At 38.3% G+C, this 20,221-nt stretch overlaps 1 protein-coding gene across 1 annotated transcript in view; it reads left to right on the forward strand.

Moving 5' to 3' along the window:
• Positions 1–20,221, forward strand: part of LOC149043930 (ephrin type-A receptor 2-like) — a 108,486-nt gene that overhangs the window by 77,020 nt on the left and 11,245 nt on the right. The gene's annotated exons all lie outside the window — the stretch shown is intronic.

Here is a 20,221-nt window from a genome sequence, read left to right on the forward strand (position 1 = left end):
AAAATCAAAAATCCCCCACACTACATTTTGGTTGGTATTTTGAGTCTTTGGGTCTAATTTCAAGGCTGTTAAGTTTTCAATATACCCCAATCATATGTTAAAAGAAGACACACGCATAAAAACTACATTGTGCAATGAATGGCAAAAGTCTCAGCATGCTCTACTAATTTTTGAGTTTTTCTTATAACCTCCCATTTGAATGTTGCCTGGTGTTACAAAGTGGTCCCCAATTTCAGGCAAATTATTGTTTTGGGGGAAGATGGGACTTACAAGTACCTTATTAGAGATGAATTACTAGATTTCTGTTTATCATGTTGAGTGGAGGGTTGTCATCCACCGACTTTTGGCACTTATTGTAGAGTGTAGTAGGGCGTGAAATTGCGCCTAATACAGGCGCCAATGGGGTGTCCGGAAGCTAAGACATAAGACCCAACACCCGGAAAACTTTTTATCAGGGAAACCATCAAATTTCAGCTTCCTTTACCTTTAAGTGGTAAAATGAATAAAATAAATGCACTCCCACTTAAAAAATAACAATTTAGCTGGCCTCTTCCAGACATTCAGTTTATAGTTGGGGCGCAGCGCGTAAGACGGGGCGCGAGAAAAATAAAAAAAAAGCGCGGTGGGAAGGGGCTAAGGTGTGGCAAACGAAACTATTTCCGGTTGTCGCAGTGTGGCGTTACACTGTACTAAAGTTTGCGAAAAAACGAATGAAGCGAAGCAGTGCTTTGTCTACTTTGCAAAACGGTATTTTTCAAAAAGGTGCTTTGCGTTTTTCGTTTTGTTACCTCCATATTATCACTAGAACGTATTACTTTGAAGCTACTTACTAGCAAATATTCTTTCATATCGTCCTGATAACTTTCCCAATTTCTTCGTCGGCAGAAGTACGTGTTGCCCTGGTGCCAATGCTTTACTTTTCATGGTTAGGTATTTAAATAGCAGCAGCTACCATTTTTTTAAAGTTTTTTTTTTCTGTTGTTGTACGCTCACTCACCCCACAGCCCAGGCGAATTGTGACCCAGTTATAGTTACTCAAAGTTTCCGTCAGTAAACATTACGAAACTGGTAGAAATATATTATTCATGATAATTTGATGGCCATTTGGACACAACTGGCTTTGCGATGTTATATGCAAAATCATAAATAAAAATAGAAAAAGATCATTCGACGACTTATCTGTCGCCCCTTTATGGCAACTGTCGGGAATCGAATGGCAGCAAGGCCATCAGATAAGTGATATTGTTTGCCGGTGGAAATTAATGGTTTTATTCATCAGCTGGCCATAAATGTAAGTCTAGAGATGAGTCAGAAGTTATATAACCCAAAAGCACTAGAGATAACGGGTGTCGAAATAATTATTTCACCAAAAAAGTTATTTGACGTCTGAAGTTCCGTCACAACTGCTTTCTATCGCGCGTAACGCTTTAACGGTTTGATATTGTCAAGAAAGTTTGAAAATCGGCCAGCCCAGAACTAAGATTTCAACCTGTTTCGTACTACTAACATTTTTTTTTTTGATAAATGACTAATTCTTGTTCATCCTTGAGTGTTTTATGAAGAAATCACCAGAGCGATGCATTTAAAGCTAACAAAAAATTGCTCCGGTTCCGGAAGTCACACTTCCATTCAGGTAACTTTCAGGATATAGATTAATGTTGTCTTTTGTTTGGTGACCAATTAGAAGAAAGTCCAGATCCTAGACTTTTTACCATGATAAAAGACGACTGGAGAAGCCTCTCTTTCTTTCTCCCCCCTCTCGCCGCGAGGAGAGAACGGGGCATCGTGGTTACTACTAACTAAAATGGGCTAGCCTTTTAATCGCGTTCAACGATGTCGAATTTTCGGAAGTTTTGTCTTCCTCGACTTTTTACAAGGAAGCCTGATCCTCGTTATGACGGGATAGCGCGGTTTGACTGCAATAAACTGCTACCTAAAGATCCTATTGGCCACGGGTCATTTGGCGATGTTTACACTACCGACTACCAGGCGCCAGGAACGACAACTTCAGAGACGGTTGTCATAAAAGAAATGTTAAACGCCCTGGATCCGGAGGAAAACAAACTTTTCTTGAAAGAAGTGGCTCTGTTAAATGGCCTTGATCATCGCAATGTTGTCAAATTCATGAAAGTGTCCCATCAGCCGCCAGCAATAATGTTGAAGTACGTTTACTTTGATTTTAATATCTTCGGGCGAGACGTAAGGGTGAGCGCACTCTCCGATCTCCTTTTAAAGATTAATGGGCACAACTGTACTGGATTTCAAGAAGTTGTCAATCATGCAGCTAGTACAGAGATCATAGATGGTCTGGCCTACCTTCACAGCCAAGGAATAGCCAACAAGGACCTGGAAACGGCGAACATTCTAGTAAGTAATCAGCATTACATCTCCTTATCAACAGACTCAGAAGAATTTGAGCAGATGTATTGTGAAAGGCGGATTGCTTGTAAACTAGCTGATTTTGGTGTAAGTCGGTTTCTTTTAATCCAAACACGTGAAAACAGAATGTCGGCTCAGAAGAAAGTAAAAGCAAGGAGACACGTATATTAAGACTGTGTCCACGAAAGTACCCGGCAGTCGTGCTACACGCCACCTCACCGATTTCAATGAAACTTTGCCAGTTTAAAGGGTTTACCCCAAAACTCAAAAATACAAACTGGCTTCTGTTTTGGTTTTCTCCGGAGGGAGATAGACCACCCCCCGGTTTTTCTTGGTTTTCACAAGGTATCGCCTCAAAATAGGTGAAATGTATGAAGCTCTCACTGCAGTGGTATTTAACCAATTACTCTGAGGGTTTGCACACATATTATTACATCCTTAGTAAATGTTCGACGCAAGTATCACTCAATTTGATTCACGGCTTGTCAATCAACAGAGGCAAATAAACGACTGTGTTTTTAGACTTTTCGATTCATCCAAATATTTGACAACTTTGAGGTCAAATATCTCCCCTTGCCAGAAAGCTACAATACTAATCTTAATTTCCCTTTATAATCTATCATTTCATCTCTGAGCACCATCAAAAAAATCTTTGGGCACTATCGTATTTTTGTCTTGGATGCCTTTTAAAATCTGCGACTGTGACAAGTTTCTCTCAACTACACCTATCACGCAATTCTGGCTCTAGGCGGTCACTTAATCAAATAAACCTACATTTTTTAGCTCTTCATACAAGACGATTGATCAAGAAAGCTAAAAAATTTGAAAAACTTTCGAGATTTTTCGTAGGAATGGAAAATTTCACGTTTAGAGAGATGCATATAAGCGAAAAATCGATTGGAAAATCGTAGCGTTTCTTTCTTATGTCGTTTATTACTTTGGAGATTTGCTAAAATCAGCAAATAGGGCTCTTGTACAGAACAAAACATTCATTAGTCTGTAATTTGATTGTTTATTATCATTATTGCACAGTTCACAGTAAGGAAACTGCAACAGGAGAGGAGATGACGGGAAACTCTGAAAGGAAATATCAATAGCCTCGTAAAATTCATTAACTGCGCCATGTTTCCAGAAAATAAGACTGAAAATGTTTTTTCCACTTTCCACCATCAAGAAATTCCACTCAGAAATAGTATTTGTAGTGTGACTGCGTGACGTCAGAAGAAAAAAATTGTTTATCTTTTTTTTTACAAGAAAACACTTCTACAAAGTTCTTAAGCTTTCTGTTATTTATTTTCCTGTTTTTTTACTGAAAATATCGTCTGCATTTGCTATTATTTTCGTTGACTGTCAGGGCCTTTCCTGCGTGCACGTGCGAGCCCGTTGGTATACAGCACCCTTTCGAGTTTCTTTGCGAGGCGTCGGGCCTAGGTGTGTAGGCTTGGCTCGAAAGGTACCCTCACGCTGCAAAACGGATTCCTGCATGTTTTTCACTTTTTATTTATTTGTATTTTTACTCTCTTTCCTTTCATTATCACACATGTATGTGATTTTAATTCCCTCAGCGTGTTCCAGAACTGGCCAGAACTGAAACCTTTTCTATCAAATTTGTTTTAAAAAACCCCTGTTATTTATAACTTTGTTTCTCAAGATAATGCGTTTTCATCTGCTATTTATTTCCATTAGAACATGAAACTAGGTCCCGATAAGTTTTTTTGTTTCGTGACTCCCAAAAACTGTATTTGCGACAACATCAATTGAGAAATCAAAAGCAGTTACGTCCGAGAAATTCGCTTTTAGCCTTCTAGCCGCAGAAGGCAAATCCATGTAATGAAGTGTTCTAAGACCTCTGTAAACTAGAGGCATAACGTGGACGAGGATTTAATGTGTTGAGGGATCAAATATTTACACAAAATCTGTCACCCTCAAACGGATCACATATGTACTCGTTCATATAAGGTCCGAAAATGTCACGCATGTATAACACCGTAGGCGCACCTGGCGAATTCTTTCCACTGGCTTCAATAGTAAAGAGACAACTTATTTACTATTTTTATATGAGCAAGCTTATTTACCCTACTTGTAAACTCCTTAATGAAGTTTACTATTGTCAGACGAAACGCGTGGGGGATAAATACAAGTTTTTTCTTTCTCAGTTCGTGCAGTGAGGCTCACTGGTTTGTTCCAGTTCCATGAAGTCATGTCGACCTCGACAGTAAAATTAAGCTCACTCTGTCATAATCAATAGTTTGATACCTTAAGTACCAATTTAGATAAATTATTGCGCTTTGATCACAATAATGAAAAAAATGTGCGTTTTCTCACGCTCACCACATTTATTCTTTTTATTTTACTGGAGGGCGATGTCGCCTAGCTTGGCGCGCCTTGACTCTTATCGACGAAAATTATCGAGGTGAGCCTCATTCTTGTCACGTGTTTTAAAAACGTTGTCTACCCTTGGTTTGCACGCAGAAAAAAAGACGAATTCCCAACGGTTTTTCAAAATATTTTATTCATTAGTCAATTTATGAACTGTTTTATAACAGCCCGTGGAAAAATCATAATTGAAACAACCGGCGTATCGGTCAAATGAATTCCAATTTTTTCAACAAGGCGTTTGTAGGTTCGTTTTTCCCAGTAAATTTAAGAGGTGGTCAATATTTTGTGACAACCGAAGTTAGACATCTCTGAAACGTCTCTCTCTAAAACTCTTAAAGAGTTTACACTTCAGGTAATATTTTCCTCCCTCTCACAACAGCGCAACAGATTGCAACATTGTTAATCCTATGTAGTGTTATGTATCAGTTGTATTATGTCTTCATAGTGATGTCATATAAGTAAGCGAGTGTCTAAAAAGCCCTCAATTCAACCTAAAACTCGAATTGAAAGAGTCGAGATGGCGCAGTTGCCTTGTTCGTTTGCAACTAACTGTAGAACCAAATGTTACTTTTCTCGCGCTGACCAAGGACGGCAACAGCTCATACCCATAGATTCGTGGGTGTACGGCATTAAAAAAAACATTTGAGAGACATCAATGTATCCCAAACAGGCGTTTCGTTCGAGAAGAAGCTTATTCCAACTCGTATTGGCTTATTTGGAGATTACGAAGGCCGCGATTGCACTATATACCTCAAATATCCGGCACAACTTGGCGTCAGATTAATAAGACCTTCGGGTTCGCAAATGCCAGTATCCTCCTCATGAAAATCGGAGACGTAAAGTTGAGAGAGAGGTAAATCTGAAGGAGGCAGAAGAAATCAAAGCTGGTGGCGAGTCTTCCTGGTGGCAAGGTGACTGTAAACCTAATACAACGCGTACTGTAACTGCTTTCTTAGATTCGGCAATGAATAGGTAAGAAGGGCAAGAAGAGCGCTCATCTGAACATCAGTTTCCCTAACTGATGATTTGTGACTGAAATGAACTTTATATCATAAGATTGCTAGGGATACGCAGATACTGTAGAGGCGCTCACATAAATAGAGGCGAGCGATTCTCCCTCTAACTTTAGAACTGCGACAAATTTATAGCTCAGACCAACTGGCACAGTTTGGAGGCTCATCAATTAGAAACCTTCAGCAAACTAATCGAAGAAGCGGGTGGTTATCAGCCACGTGCCAGGTCTCAATTAAACGCCGGCAACACTCGATCGATAGAGATGTAGATTTACATGTAGTAATAGAGTGCTTAAAAAAAAAATGCAGATACTTTACGATCGAAGCAAGAAAATAATCATGGAAATCTGGAGATTATTCTGAAATTGTTATCTAGCAGACAGCATGAACAACGCGCTGGAATAATTCCCACGGAAAGCCTTCGAGTCACGCAACAGATGTTAGTTCTGCGGAGTTCTGCATAGAAATGTTCGATGGCGGTAAGTGACGACGACAACACTATTTTAATTTTGTTTTCGGGATAGTAGCACAGATTTTAGTTTGATAGAGCTATTGATATTTGCTCTCAAGCAAGAGCGCAGAATTTCTCGTCTGTAGAAGCCAAAGTTGTAGCACACTGGAACTTGTAATAATGTCAACCAACACGCAGCGTGTGACTTTAAATCTCCTGAAATGAGCAATGATCATGATAAACAATCAGATTATGGACTAATAAATGCTTTGCGCCGTACAAAAGCCATATTTACTGATTTTAGTAAATCTCCAAAGTAATAAACGACATAAGAAAGACACGCTACGATTTTCCCATTGATTTTTCGCCTATATGCGTCTCTATAACCGTGAAATTTCCCATTCCTACGAAATATATCGAAATTTTTTCACATTTTTTAGTTTCTTGATCAATCATCTTGTATGGAGAGCTAAAAAATGTAGGTTTGTTTGGTCAAGTGACCGGCCAGAGCCAGAATTGCGTTACAGGTGTAGTTGAGAGAAACTTGTCAAAGTCGCTGATTTTAAAAGGTATCCAAGACAAAAATACAGTAGTGCCCAAAGATTTTTTTGATGGTTTGCAGAGATAAAATGATGGATTACAAAGGGCAATTAAGATTAGTATTGTAGCTTTCTGGCAAGGGGAGATATTTGACCTCAAAGTTGTCAAATATTTGGATGAATCGAAAAGTCTAAAAACACAGTCGTTTATTTGCCTCTGTTGATTGACAAGCCGTCAATAAAATTGACTGATACTTGCGTCAGACATTTACTAAGGATGTAATAATATGTGTGCAAACCCTCAGAGTAATTGGTTAAATACCATCGCAGGGAGAGTTTTTAGGCGACTTCCTTTGTGAAAACCAAGAAAAACCGGGAAGTGGTCTATGTCCCTCCGGAAAAAACCAAAACAGAAACCAGTTTGTATTTTTGAGTTTTGGGGTAGACCCTTTAAACTGGCAAAGTTTCATTGAAATCGGTGAGATGGCATGTAGCACGACTGCCCGGTGCCCTCGTGGACGCACTCTTGATACGTGACCTTACCCTTATTCAATTAGTCGATAGCCAATATCTTCTTTCTTTAAGCTTTGCTCATTCTAATCACCTGGCGGTAGGGAGAATCACCGTTCGCAAAATAAATGCGTGAAAACCTTTATTTTTACAAGTGCTATCACTCTAGCGATATTACAAAGCCAAAGAAACAAATTCGCAAAAATCAGCATTACGTGGTACCACCGAACAAAAAAAAAATGGTTTTTACCGATATATGTGAACATCTGCACATTCAAATACCAATTACAAACACCGATAACAACTCTTCGAGCGAATTCGAAATCTATCATATAAGCATACCGACTACGAAACCGAATTCAACTAGTTGATATGATATTCGAAATCCATCATATATCAGCGTAGCGACTATACGTCAATGAATTCTACGAGCCGATACGATATTTATTATATCGAACCTATTCGTACGAAAACCGAAAGCAAACTACTTTAACCGACAGCCGTCGATAATGTCGACACTATTGAATAAATAAGAAAATACAAATGATAAATTACATGCTGGCCGACCCCGAAAAAGAAAAAGTTGCAACATTTATGAAGAGAAATTACAATTTTGTGCGCATCGATGTCGATAAATAAAAGAATTCGTCGACATTATTGAATACATGAGAAAATACAAATGACAAATTACATGCCGGCAGACCTCGAAAAAGAAAAAGTTGCAACATTCATGAAGAGAAATTACAGCTTTGCGCGCATCAGTATCGAGAAATACAGAATATGTCGACAATATTGAATACAAGGTACCGCCCCTAAAAGAGATACGTAGCTAGTCGTATAAATTATCTGATAAAAAATTCAGTGCGGAAGATGAGAAGTACTACATGTTTACACTTTGAGTCACCTCTAAGAAAAGGAGGTGTCGAACGTGCTAAACTAAAATTAAAAACTATTTTCCTGATCGGGAATTCGATATAGATTTAGCCCAAAAACGAGAGTATTAAAAGGGTAAAAGGATATAGAAGGGTTGTTTCCAGGAAATTCCTGTGCGGGATCAGTTTTTATAAGGTAGAGTCATTTTCTTAGTAATTAATCATCTTTTAGCAGTTTAATGGAGATATACTGATATCTAGCCGCAAACCGCAGTTTCCCCAAAACATCTGTCTCCATGTCAAATTCACGATCACGATATGGAAAAGGTAACTAAACTCTACCTGTAAAATAAGACCGCCAAAAGGAATACGAAATTATCAACTGGCTTATTACAATGTTTACTGAATGGCTCATGTTAATATAGAGTTTCCATTCATTTTCAACGTTCAAATAAGTCAAAAAACACCTCTAATGAAAATTCTTGCTAGATGCCAATTTGCCTTTTAACAAAGTACTACACGAGAGAAAGTCGTGATGATTTACTTATTCTGTGATTTCCTTTCAGTTGGCTGGTGCAACAAGCAAAAATGGCGCAATCTTGAAGTGCACATGCAACTCTAGCAAAAATTCATAAAAGCAGAACAAAAACGGCTTCTACGTCAGTACGAGATAAGCCATCAGGAAAAACAACACATCAACACCGATAACAACATACAACTTATTATCCACATGTTGTGGTTTAGGCTTTGTGTATCCCTCTTGAAGTAACTTTGAAATTTTTCTTTCAGCAATCCTTGGAAACGGTGAACCACCTACTCTAGAATGAAAAGCTCTACATGGGTAAAAATGTTTTCATCTAAGGCTGTCAATCCTGTACCATTAATCATCTTTTTCCAGCGACTGTAGCAATCTGAACTGGTTTGGCAATTATGATACACAAAGCCAAAACCGAATTCTCCGGAGAGTAGTAACTTGCCAATCGTGAAATTCCCATAGAGAAGAACTCTGTAGAACGAAAGGGACGAATTTAAAAGAAGTAGACTTTCTTTCCTGCAGAAAAAGTAATTTGAACATCTTCCAGGGGTGGATGTGGGTAAATAGGTCATAGGAGTTTACCCATAATACAAAATTACCCGAAAATGGGTCTAACCAATCCTTACTAAATAAAATAAAAACTAAAAAAAATGGCAACTAAATAATCTGAAAAATCACGCAGGCATCTATAATAATTCTTAGAGGACAGAATTAAAGAACTGAACAAGTATAGTTGCGATAGGCAAAAATCATAGTAATCATGATGTTTTGAGCGTTATTGAAATTACTGTAAACGGTTTTTTGTACACGTTGTTTGCAATAACTTAATGCATAACGTGATTTCTAAATTTAGCTCGGACGGTCGTGCTGACATGAAGTCTAACTTACATTTCTTTAACGAACTCTTCAAGACTTCTAAACAAGAATAGGGACATGTGAAATCTACGAGTTAGAATTTATTTTATTTTATCTGATCGCGTGCCTAAAGCTTATTGTTTGCTCAGATTAAAAGTCGTAGAACCGGATTTTCAGAAAATGTCTGTTTTCACTAAACTTGATGAGCTAGGATGAAACTGCATGGAAAGTGGTGACGCCCACAGCTTTCCCAAACATTTTAACCCTGAACTATTTCGCGCAGCTTCGCCTAAATTACCCTATTGTCTCCAGCAACAGAGGGACTTTAGTACGCTTAATACGAAAAGTGGAGCTCGGAAAAAGACCATTTGTTGCTACGGAGTAAACTAGTTCGTTGTTTCTGTTTTCCAGTGTAACTTTCCATTTAGCGGATGAATCTTTCAGTCGCACAATAAGTCCATTTTTCGGTTTGGACGGCTGTTTATTGTATAGTGGCACATCTATTTGGGAAACTAGGCAAATAACTAGAATCAATATAATAAAATGAGGTGACTTCCTCATTTTCTACTGATCTCAATGATTTGATTATCCTTCGAACTGAACATTTAAGATAGTAGTGTGCTCTCATTGGTCGATAGGCGTATTTAGACAAGGGTAATACGATTGTGAAAATACGCCGTCTGTGTGTATAACTTTGATACCCCAGAAATATCTTAGAAAAGCAATAATGGACTTTAGCCTCATCAAAACACTTGTTGGGAGTTTGGGTTGGGAGAATTCTCTAAAGTTATGTAAACCATCAGCATTTTGTCGAATTGTCCCAACCACCCCCTCCCTCCTGTTGAGGCTATTTAAACACGAGAGAAAATTCCTTCATCGCTTAAAAATTAAGATGCTGATAACCCAAGAATTAATCAATAATTATGAACAGACCTACAGGTTTTTGCCTCGCTAAATGCTCGGTTATTCGTGTTCCAGACGATGATCATGCAACGAGAAAATAAACAGGAAGTCTGAAAGCAGATTTTGCTAAAACGGCTACAAAACTCCGTGAGCATAGCAGAAAATAAATTTGAAAGCATCAACCCAGGAAGTTTTCGAACACAGACGTATTTCCGCTTCTCGTCTCTTCTAATATCTCTGGCTCTGACCTAAGAATAATTAGAAATAATTCTACATTTCGGGAGGAGAGGAAGAAATCGAAAGGAGCAAGAAATATTTGAAGTAATTCTGTGCTAGTAGGCCACAAGGAAGGGTCCTTATCTCAATACCAATTCTTCACAACAGTAAAAAAAATTCCATATATATTCTTCTATCTTCATAGACTCGTTCAGTGTATTTAAATTGAAAGGTTAATTTTGGATTGTTAGGTCTTCCATTTCAGACTTTGCCCAAATACTTTTAAACCAATCAGAACCTCCGTCTAAAACACCATCGTCATTCAATAGCCAATCAGTTCTGACGTTAGTTTAACTTGTTAAAATGTCGAGAGGAATTCGATATCTTTGTCGTTCAATTGAGGCGATGATGTCTCTTCATCAGGTTCAGTAAAGTACTCATCTTTGGGAAACGAGGAGTTATGTAAAATGATTTGTCACATGAAATGTATCCCGCTTTTCCCGTCGCCCCACCAAGCAAATCCGCGAGCGGGGCCCTCTATCCTTTCTAACTAACATTGGTCAGCGGCGCATCGAAAGAATACCGTACGTGCGATGATTTGTGAATCCTATATGTTATATCTATCTGAACAGCTGTCGTGGTGTTCTCTGCAGGAAGATTCTATGCAGATTTCATGCGCAGGTAATCCAACATCGCAAAGGATTGAAATTCGAAAATTAATTTAGAACGAGCCCATCTTCCTGGGCCATTGTGTGCGCCTCTTGCCTACAACCCTTCATTCAAAGGTTTTGGGGCGTGTTGTCCTTATGTTACGAAGTCTACGAAGTCCTCGCCCTGTTGTAAGTAATAACCAGACAAGCAAATTCACCTTGCATCCTGCAGTTGTGGTTCGCATTTATGAGCCACTCTGGAAGGTTCGGTTTTCTCCAGACGATGTTGCTATTGAAGTTCTGACTTTGTGTTCCCAAGGAAGTACGCTGTGAGGAGTACGCTGTAGGGAACAGAAGGAGTACGCTGAAGGAGTACTAAAAAGGGTACGCTGTAAGGAATATTTCCATCGCTTTTATCTTGTTTAATCTATTTCACTCTTCTTTTGTTTGCCTTAGTTGATCAAGTCACCAAAAATACACAAAGGTAGTTTTTAGTCACTCGCGCTGATCATTATCGATCCATTACTCGATTTTTTCCTTAATGTAATGAACTCTTGATTTGTAAGAATTTTCATAAACAGGCAACAATTTTGGGATAAGTCTGTTTTTCAATTTCAGAAAACAATAGGAAAGATCGATGGGGGCCATAAAGTGGAAAATCAAAACAAATTTGGACCAAAAGGTACATCTGCAGGTTACGTATGTTTAATTCCCAACGTATTCATCAACTGTTTTAATTAAAGAAAGATTTGTACAAAGTCTTGAATTCTTTAGAAAATGTGGACATTTTCATCTATAAGTTACTTTTCAAAGCTGTTGGGAGAATACAAGAGTTAAATCTTGAAAAAGAAGGAAGATGAAAGAAGACGTTATTCAGTGAATGAGACAGACATCCTCGGAGAAAAAGAACTCCAAGTGCTCTCAATAGGATTCAAACCTACGACCATCGCATTAGTATGTCGCATGCTTTACCGCTGATTGTAGGAGACTAGTGATAGGCAAGGCTGTAAACTTGGTCCATGATGACAAACCTCCTACATACTGTGAGGGTAGGAATGCTGTTTAGAGTTTCTTGAAATAAACAGCAAACAAACTTGATATGTTTGAGTATTCGCATTACCTGTTTGCTGGATAATGTATGGATATTGCCGGGAGAAGTTAGATGTTAATCACTTCTGAGACTTAAAGGGTTAACAAAAGTTACGTTGGCTAAAAGTTTTACACAAAAGTAACGTTGGCTAAAAGTTTTACTCAAAAGTTACGTTGCCTAAAAGTTTTACTCAAAAGTTACGTTGCCTAAAAGTTTTACTCAAAAGTTACGTTGGCTAAAAGTTTTACTCAAAAGTTACGTTAGCCAAAAGTTTTACTCAAAAGTTACGTTGACTAAAAGTTTTACTCAAAAGTTATGTTGGCTAAAAGTTTTACTCAAAAGTTATGTTGGCTAAAAGTTTTACTCAAAAGTTACGTTGGCTAAAAGTTTTACTCAAAAGTTACGTTGGCTAAAAGTTTTGCTCAAAAGTTACGTTGGCTAAAAGTTTTACACAAAAGTTACGTTGGCTAAAAGTTTTACTCAAAAGTTACGTTGGCTAAAAGTTTTACTCAAAAGTTACGTTGGCTAAAAGTTTTACTCAAAATTGTCTTTAGAAGTTTAATTGTCATCCAAATCCTCAATAACTATTATACAAAGTACTTTATTTCAGATATTTTAAGCAGAAACAAATAATTTTTCAAGAAGAAAAGTTTTTGTTCACTTAGTCACGATTGTGGCAAAAGCTTTCCTTTTTATTTCCTTTGTTTCAGCACATACGTACTCTTGAAAAAATGCGAGAAATGATCAATTTTCTTCCAGATCCTAAACCATCTTTGAAAGTAAGTCAGATAAATAACGATTTGTTGAGGAACAATAATTATTAATATCAATGCTCTCTTCTCTCTCAAGATATGTTTTAGTTGCACATGTGCAGTGTAGTACATATGCCTTTAATCATTACTTCAGATATGTACTTGCTTGAACATCTAATTCAAGCATATACGTAAGTTCCTTGAATAAGCTGCTTAGATATACTGCACCAAAGCCCCTCCCCCCTTTGAAAAGTCAAATGTATTATCCAACCCCACTCATGAAAATGGACGGCACTGAGAATGACTGAGGATGTGAAATCACCAAAACTGGCCTGATCTGAGAACGGGGAATCTGACTGCATTATCCACGCGTTTTACGTGGAACCGAAAGCTGCTCAAATATACTGCATCTAAGTTTGATTCTGGTGCTGTTAAAGACAGTAAACACATCCGATCATTCGTGGAATCATTAAGAAAACAATAAATTGAAGTTTTAGTCGACTTTGGCCTTGGTGTTGCCGTATTGACTGCTGAGGGCCCCCATTAGGTGAAAGAGTAATTTGTGAGCTGGGTTTCACTCTGACCAACCAAAATTTTAACAATAATCGGTGTTGTGGATAATTGTACCCTTGATGTGGTACATTTTCCTATTTTATATATATGTGTGTGTTTCAGATCAAAATGGAATAAACATACCTTCTTGATAGCCCTATAAAACAAATGGCATCAACGAACCTATCTGCAAAAAGCTTACCGAAGTGTCATTAAGTGATCTCCTATCTCCGATAAGTCCTTTCTCCGGAGTGGCCGGAATGAATGAAATTTACAAGAGGTTTATAAAAGAAGCTAAGCAGTTTTTCAGGTTGGATTTGAATTTAAGCAATTTTGGCCAATATGTCCCAAGTACATCTATAAATGAACTTCAGGCTCAGGATGTTCGAAGCAACGATACAAGCACCAGATAAATCACTGACCGCTAAAGACTAGCGTCATTTGTTTTGCTTACAAACGACTTACACTCTTTCTAAATGAAATCTTCTTTTATGAGAACGTTCAGACTGAGATTAATCAAAATTTCAAGAACATACTAAGATTATACTCAGACTGAGAGTCAGTTAGGAATGTCTTTATTTTTCTCTTTTGTGTGTGCGTGAGAAGTATAAATTAATAAAGGAAAAGGAAATGTAAAACCGTGGTCTAACAGGACAATTTACTCACGTCCGAATAAATTTATTGAAATACTTTACCACACAACTTTAAGAAAATGTTAAAAACGGTAGAAAAAAAAATGAATAAGAACGTTCAGTCTCAGCTTCAAACTAAGATGTTATTATGACAAGAAAGGGGGGTGTAATTCATTGTCAGCGCTATCCAGTCTCGGAATGATAGTCTTTAAAGATGCACAGCATGAAATCGCAAATTTACACATCTTTAACTATTGCGTAAGGAAACGTAAATATAAAGCCTCTTCTTTACGGACAAGTTCCGCGTTCCGTAAAGATGCGTAATTGCAGAGAAAGCGTAAAGACTGCGTAAAGGATATTAAATGTTCGTAAAGGATAAGGATCAAGATGGATATAATTAACCAATTTATATTTGGAGAAGTACTCAAAGAAGTGAAATAATTATGGCTCATCCATCTTCAGTAGAATTACCGAGGTATTTTGACCAGTTTCGCTTTTAACACTTTACGTGTCTTTAATATTCTTTACGCATCTTTACTCACTGCCCATTACGAACCTTTAACATTCTTTACGCACAATTAATCTTTACGCGCCGTTAATTCTCTTTACGACTCTTTAGTGTTCATCAACGACCCTTAACTTTTCCTTCACACAACCAGTCTTTACGTGCTTTTAATTCTCTATCTGCATCCGTATTCTGTCCTTTCTACCGGTTCCAAACTTTCTGTTCGCATAAGTATGTTTAAACAACCTTTTTTTAACGCGCCTTGAAACTCATGATCAGAGAGTTGTCGTGATGAGACAATTATGTTTTTTTCCCCATAAAATGGACCCTGCAATGACGTGTAGAAGCGTGATGCTCTAATGTTTGTAAAAATAAGCTTGTCGAACTTTAAGATCCGACTGTCAATGGTTTTAGCTTTGTTTTAGTCCTTAGGACGTTTGATGAAGAGTCCCTGAGGACGAAAATACATGGAAACGAGGCTGCCGCAGATCGGTGGGAGAGTATAACAAGTAATTTTGTATATTAAAGTTCACACGGCAACCAAGTTGACAATCAGACATGGTTTGATGCTACTCTGGTTTACAGATTTAATGAATGTAACCGAAGAAGTTACGGTTCACAGACGCAACGTTCGACACTCCTTTCAAGTGCCTTCATCAGGGGTGATCTAAACGTTGCAACAAGAGGTCCTTTTGATATGATCACCAATTAGCTGCTTTTTTTTTCTGACGAGTTGTAAATATGCGTGAGGGAGCAAGCCGCCGTCGTCACGATTTAAAGGAGCGTGGGCGGAGTTAATATGCCAAGCCTCCAAACAAAGGCGCTGGTGGTAACACCAATTAGTGGTGATAAGTTATTCCACCCTTTTGTATGGTTGGTAAGGCATGTGTGTTCCGATAAAGCTGAATTTTCATTTTTGCAAAAGAAAACCGCTTTTTGATGCTCTTTTAAACGTGTACCAAACTGACGTTTGGTCTGTCCTATGTATTCGTTGTCACAGTCATTGCGGGAATAGAATAAATGGCGTCGGTTCGTTGTTCTTTCGTGACAGGATCCTTAGGTTTGGCGAAAATATACCCAAAAGTCTAAAAAGGTTTTTGAGCAACTTTAACGTTGTGGCTGTTCAAAATTCTCTTGATGTGTTCCGTAACACCCTGTATGTAAGGAATAACAGCAAAACCAGTCACTAGTTCCCTTTCATCAAAAGTGTTACTAATTGTAACTGGTTATTGGCAGTTACGGAGAAAGGTTTTTGTAGAGCCATTTGCCTTTAAGACGTTAGAAACATATTTCCTCTCCTCAACCTTAGAATCGATTGAAGATGGTAGACAGTCAGCCCTCCTGAGTAAAGTTTTGGCTTTAGACTTCTTATGGCAAATAGGGTGGTGAGAATCGAAAGCGAGGTATTTGTCGGTGTGGGTAGGTTTACGGTAGACACTTGTCTCTAAATTACCCTGAACCCCTCTGGACACATTTAAATCAAGAAAGGGCAAATGTCTATCTTTTTCACGCTCAAGAGTAAATTGGATGGACGGCTCTACTGAATTCAAATGCGATAGGAGGCGCTCCGCTTCATATCCGGATACCGCAGAAATAACATCATCGACGTATCGTTTCCAGAAAAAGGGTTTAACCGGTGAAGTGGCTAAGGCCCTTTGTTCCACGTCTTCCATTACCATGTTAACAATGACAGCAGAGACGGGCGAACCCATAGCCGTACCAAAAACTTGTTGATAGTAGGTGCCGTTATATGCAAATTGCGTGGTTTTAAGGCAAAAAGACAGCAGAAGAATGATATCCTCCACAGGCAAAGAAGAACTTTGTCCCAGGGAAGCATCTTGTCTGAGTCTCTCCTCCGCAACCTTAACGGCAAGATCAACTGGGATTCAAGTGAAGAGCGAAACAACGTCGAAAGATACGGAAAAATTTCCGCACAGCCCCATACTTCATTATGCATGCACATCTTATTAATTATGCATTCTATCCTTTGTCTTTGAATACAATAGACAATTCCCTTGGTAATTGAATATATACATCCCTAATTATTACTTACTGCACTAATAAAAGAGGATTTTTTTTCACAGCGTTTCTTTCCGCGCTGTTTTTCCCTCTCTCTCTCTCTCTCCATTTTCCCCTCTTTCTCTTCCCCATTTCTCTGGCAGACATCTTTCCTTCAAGGCCCCTCTCAGTCTATTGTTTCTTTTTTTTTTTTACGTTACCTGCAGGGTTCGAACTCTCAATTCTCTATCGTCTTCGTCAGACTAGCAGTCTACCCTCTATACCATTGTTCTACATGTGCTTCTTGCCGATAAAGGGTAACTTTCAAAATTATATTTCTAATACCTTATTCAAATTCCAACAATTAACACTGAAATCATTTTCCTCACCTTTAAAACATGTTGGATTTTGCACGAAGAAATGAGACGTGTCACCGCAGTCGCTACGTCGAAGGAAAGTTGGTCTTTGATGGCATTTGCCGTGAAACCAAGGCCCGCATCCTTGTGCCGGTAGAGCGCAGCGCAGGGATAAAGATACGCTCATACCCGTTATACGCGCTCAAATATTGCCGGGAATATGCGTGATGAGCGACATGTGTTAAGCTTATGATTGCTTTCAGGACGAGGGCTAAAATAATCTCACAGTGAATCACAGCCTAAACTTCGTAGACCCAGGCACAGGCGCTCATACTCAGCGCATTGAAAATACACGATGGGGAATCAAACGAAGTATAGCTCGTACAGGAATATCCAAAGATCTCTTCGGTAGCTACCTACAGGAGTGGTTGTGGCGTAAGCAATATGGAGAAGATCCTCTTGGAAATATAACCGAGCATATCGCCGAAGTATATGATGTTCGAAAGACATCATAAAAACTAAGCTCCTCGTGCCTCTGTATGTGCTGGTGCCTGTCTACACAACCACCGCGGATGAAAATAAACATTCAATGAAGAGAGAAAAATTAGCAACTCTACTGTTAAAGAGAAAAGAAAAACGACAACGACAATAAACAACTTTAAAGGTGAGCATCGATTTTATTTTCATCGTTTTACGAATGTTTGCTTTCAAAAACAACAATTTTGAGGCTAATATGAGGTGGAATTTAAGCTGTTTTGATTTATAGATTTCATAAAGCATAGTAATTTTTTATTTGACTGTTTCATATTTTAAATCAGCGCTCGATTAAGCGCAATTTTTAATTAAAAAACGGCGATTTTTTAAAGGTTTGAGTAAAGACTTAAAAAAAAAATTCAACTTCTTGAAAACAAAGCGAATAGTCCCAAAGGTAATCTATTGTTTGCGCTATTGTTTTCTTCTAACAAAGGACTGTATGCATAATGAAGTATGGGGCTGTGCGGAAACTTTGCCAAAGATACTGATTCTTCACAAGCGTTAAGAGTTTTATCTCTTATGAAATCCGCAAATTCGCAGGAATTCTTGACAGTGTAATCAGTGTTCCCAACAACAGGCGACAAAATTCTTGCAAGACAAGCAGAAATTGCATAAGTCGGGGAATTAACAAAAGAGACAATAGGTCTCAAAGGAATTCCCGGTTTTTGAATTTTAGGTAATTTTAGGCAGCTATATAGTGATCATATAAAAGGACCTCTTGTTGCAACGTCTAGTTCACGGCTGATGAAGGCACAAGACAGGAGTGTCGAAACGTTGGGTCTATGAATCGTAACTTCTTCGGTAACATTCATTAAATCTGTAAGCCAGAGTAGCATGAAGTAATTTAGTTTTAACAACTGAGTAAAGTAGCCACCGTAAAAAGTTAAAAAGCTGACGTTTGGAGCGTTAGCCCTTCGTCAATCGCTCTTCGAGCCTTTCCACCTCGCATTTGTTATAGTCTGATTAGCAAAAGGGAATGTTGCCAAAAAATTCAGACAACTACAAAATGGCAAATGGGCATGTAAATATTACCCATTTACGATAGTTTAATAACGTGCAAAGATCGCCTTTCTGATCGCTTTACAGTCGCCGTAAAATATCGCAAATATATTGTAAAGATAACGGTTTTAGTCTCTCTCCGTGAACTTTACGTACTATCGTTTTCAATGCGTAAAGACATTCTTTACGAGAGTGTAAAGAATTTCGTAAAGACGCGTAAAGAGGATCTTAACGCTTACTTTAAGGCATCTTTACGGATTCGTAAATTTATAATTTCATGCTGTGATGATATCGTTGACTTCATGAAACATCCGGCGATTTCACAAGTTACTTGTTTTTGAACAATAAAGCCTTAGTTTAGACAGCAAGGGGGCATGACATCATCGAATGTAAAAATTGGCGCGAAACTGTCACATGGTGTAGTCGCTGTGTTGCAGAGTCTTCACTTCGCCTTGTCGTAAAGCAGAGCCAATTCGTAACTTTTCGGTAAGTTTGTCCTCTTCTTTCCCAGCTGATATTGCATTTATTCGTTGTCGCTCATGAAAGTGTTAATTGAACGGCAACGAGATTGAATTCTACTACGGTTTGCTGGCCTCCCGGTTTACCACAGTTTGCAGGCGTCGGTTAGCTTAAATGTTTTATAGTATTAAGTAGTATTATGAAAGGAGAACTGAAAGCCTTGATCTGTTTTGACATTTTCCAATCAAAATGATATCGTAATGCTTTAATTGGTGTGCCGGACGATAAGAGTAAGCTAAGGGAAGACTGTTTATATCAATTTTTTTTAAAGAGGTGTACATTATATTTGCTTGTTTGTTTTTTTTTTCTTGGGTGCAGTGATATTAGAAGTAAATTCTAGTTTTATTTTCTTGATCAAACGTCAATTACATGTCTGAACCGCAAACACTTAAAAGTTTTTTCCGCATGCATTTATGTGAGTTCTAAAAATAGTGTTTGCCAAAGCAATATTTCTCCGAGTTGGTTTAGCACGCATACATACCGGCCCACCAATTAAAGCATTCCGATATCACTTTATTGGGAAAATGTCAAAACAGATCAAGGATATCAGTTTTCTTACCGTGGTGTCCAACTCTGTACACAAAGGCTCATACAAAATCCAACTTCTCAGCCGTTGAAGTTAAAGTCTTATTGAAAATTAAGCGCGAGTCAGAAAAGAAAAGAGAGCTCGACAATCGAAATTTAGTGCACGTCATAATACTACATAATGCTATAAAACATTTAAGCTAACCGAAAAGTTATGAGTTGGCTCTGTTTTACGGCAAGGCGAGGTGAAGACTCTTCAACACAGCGATAACACCATGTGATAATTTCGCACAAATCTTTAAATTCGATGACGTCATCCCCCCCCCCCCCCCAGCAGATCGCTGTTCCATTTTGCGGTTTGTACTATTGGTGGTTTCGGCGAGATAGCCTTCTCGTCATACCACAAACAAACTCGACGATTCGCCACAACATCGAAATATTTCATGTAATGCTAAGC

Source organism: Pocillopora damicornis, chromosome 6, assembly GCF_964200805.1.
Source record: "Pocillopora damicornis chromosome 6, jaPocDami1.2, whole genome shotgun sequence".
NCBI lineage: Eukaryota > Metazoa > Cnidaria > Anthozoa > Scleractinia > Pocilloporidae > Pocillopora > Pocillopora damicornis.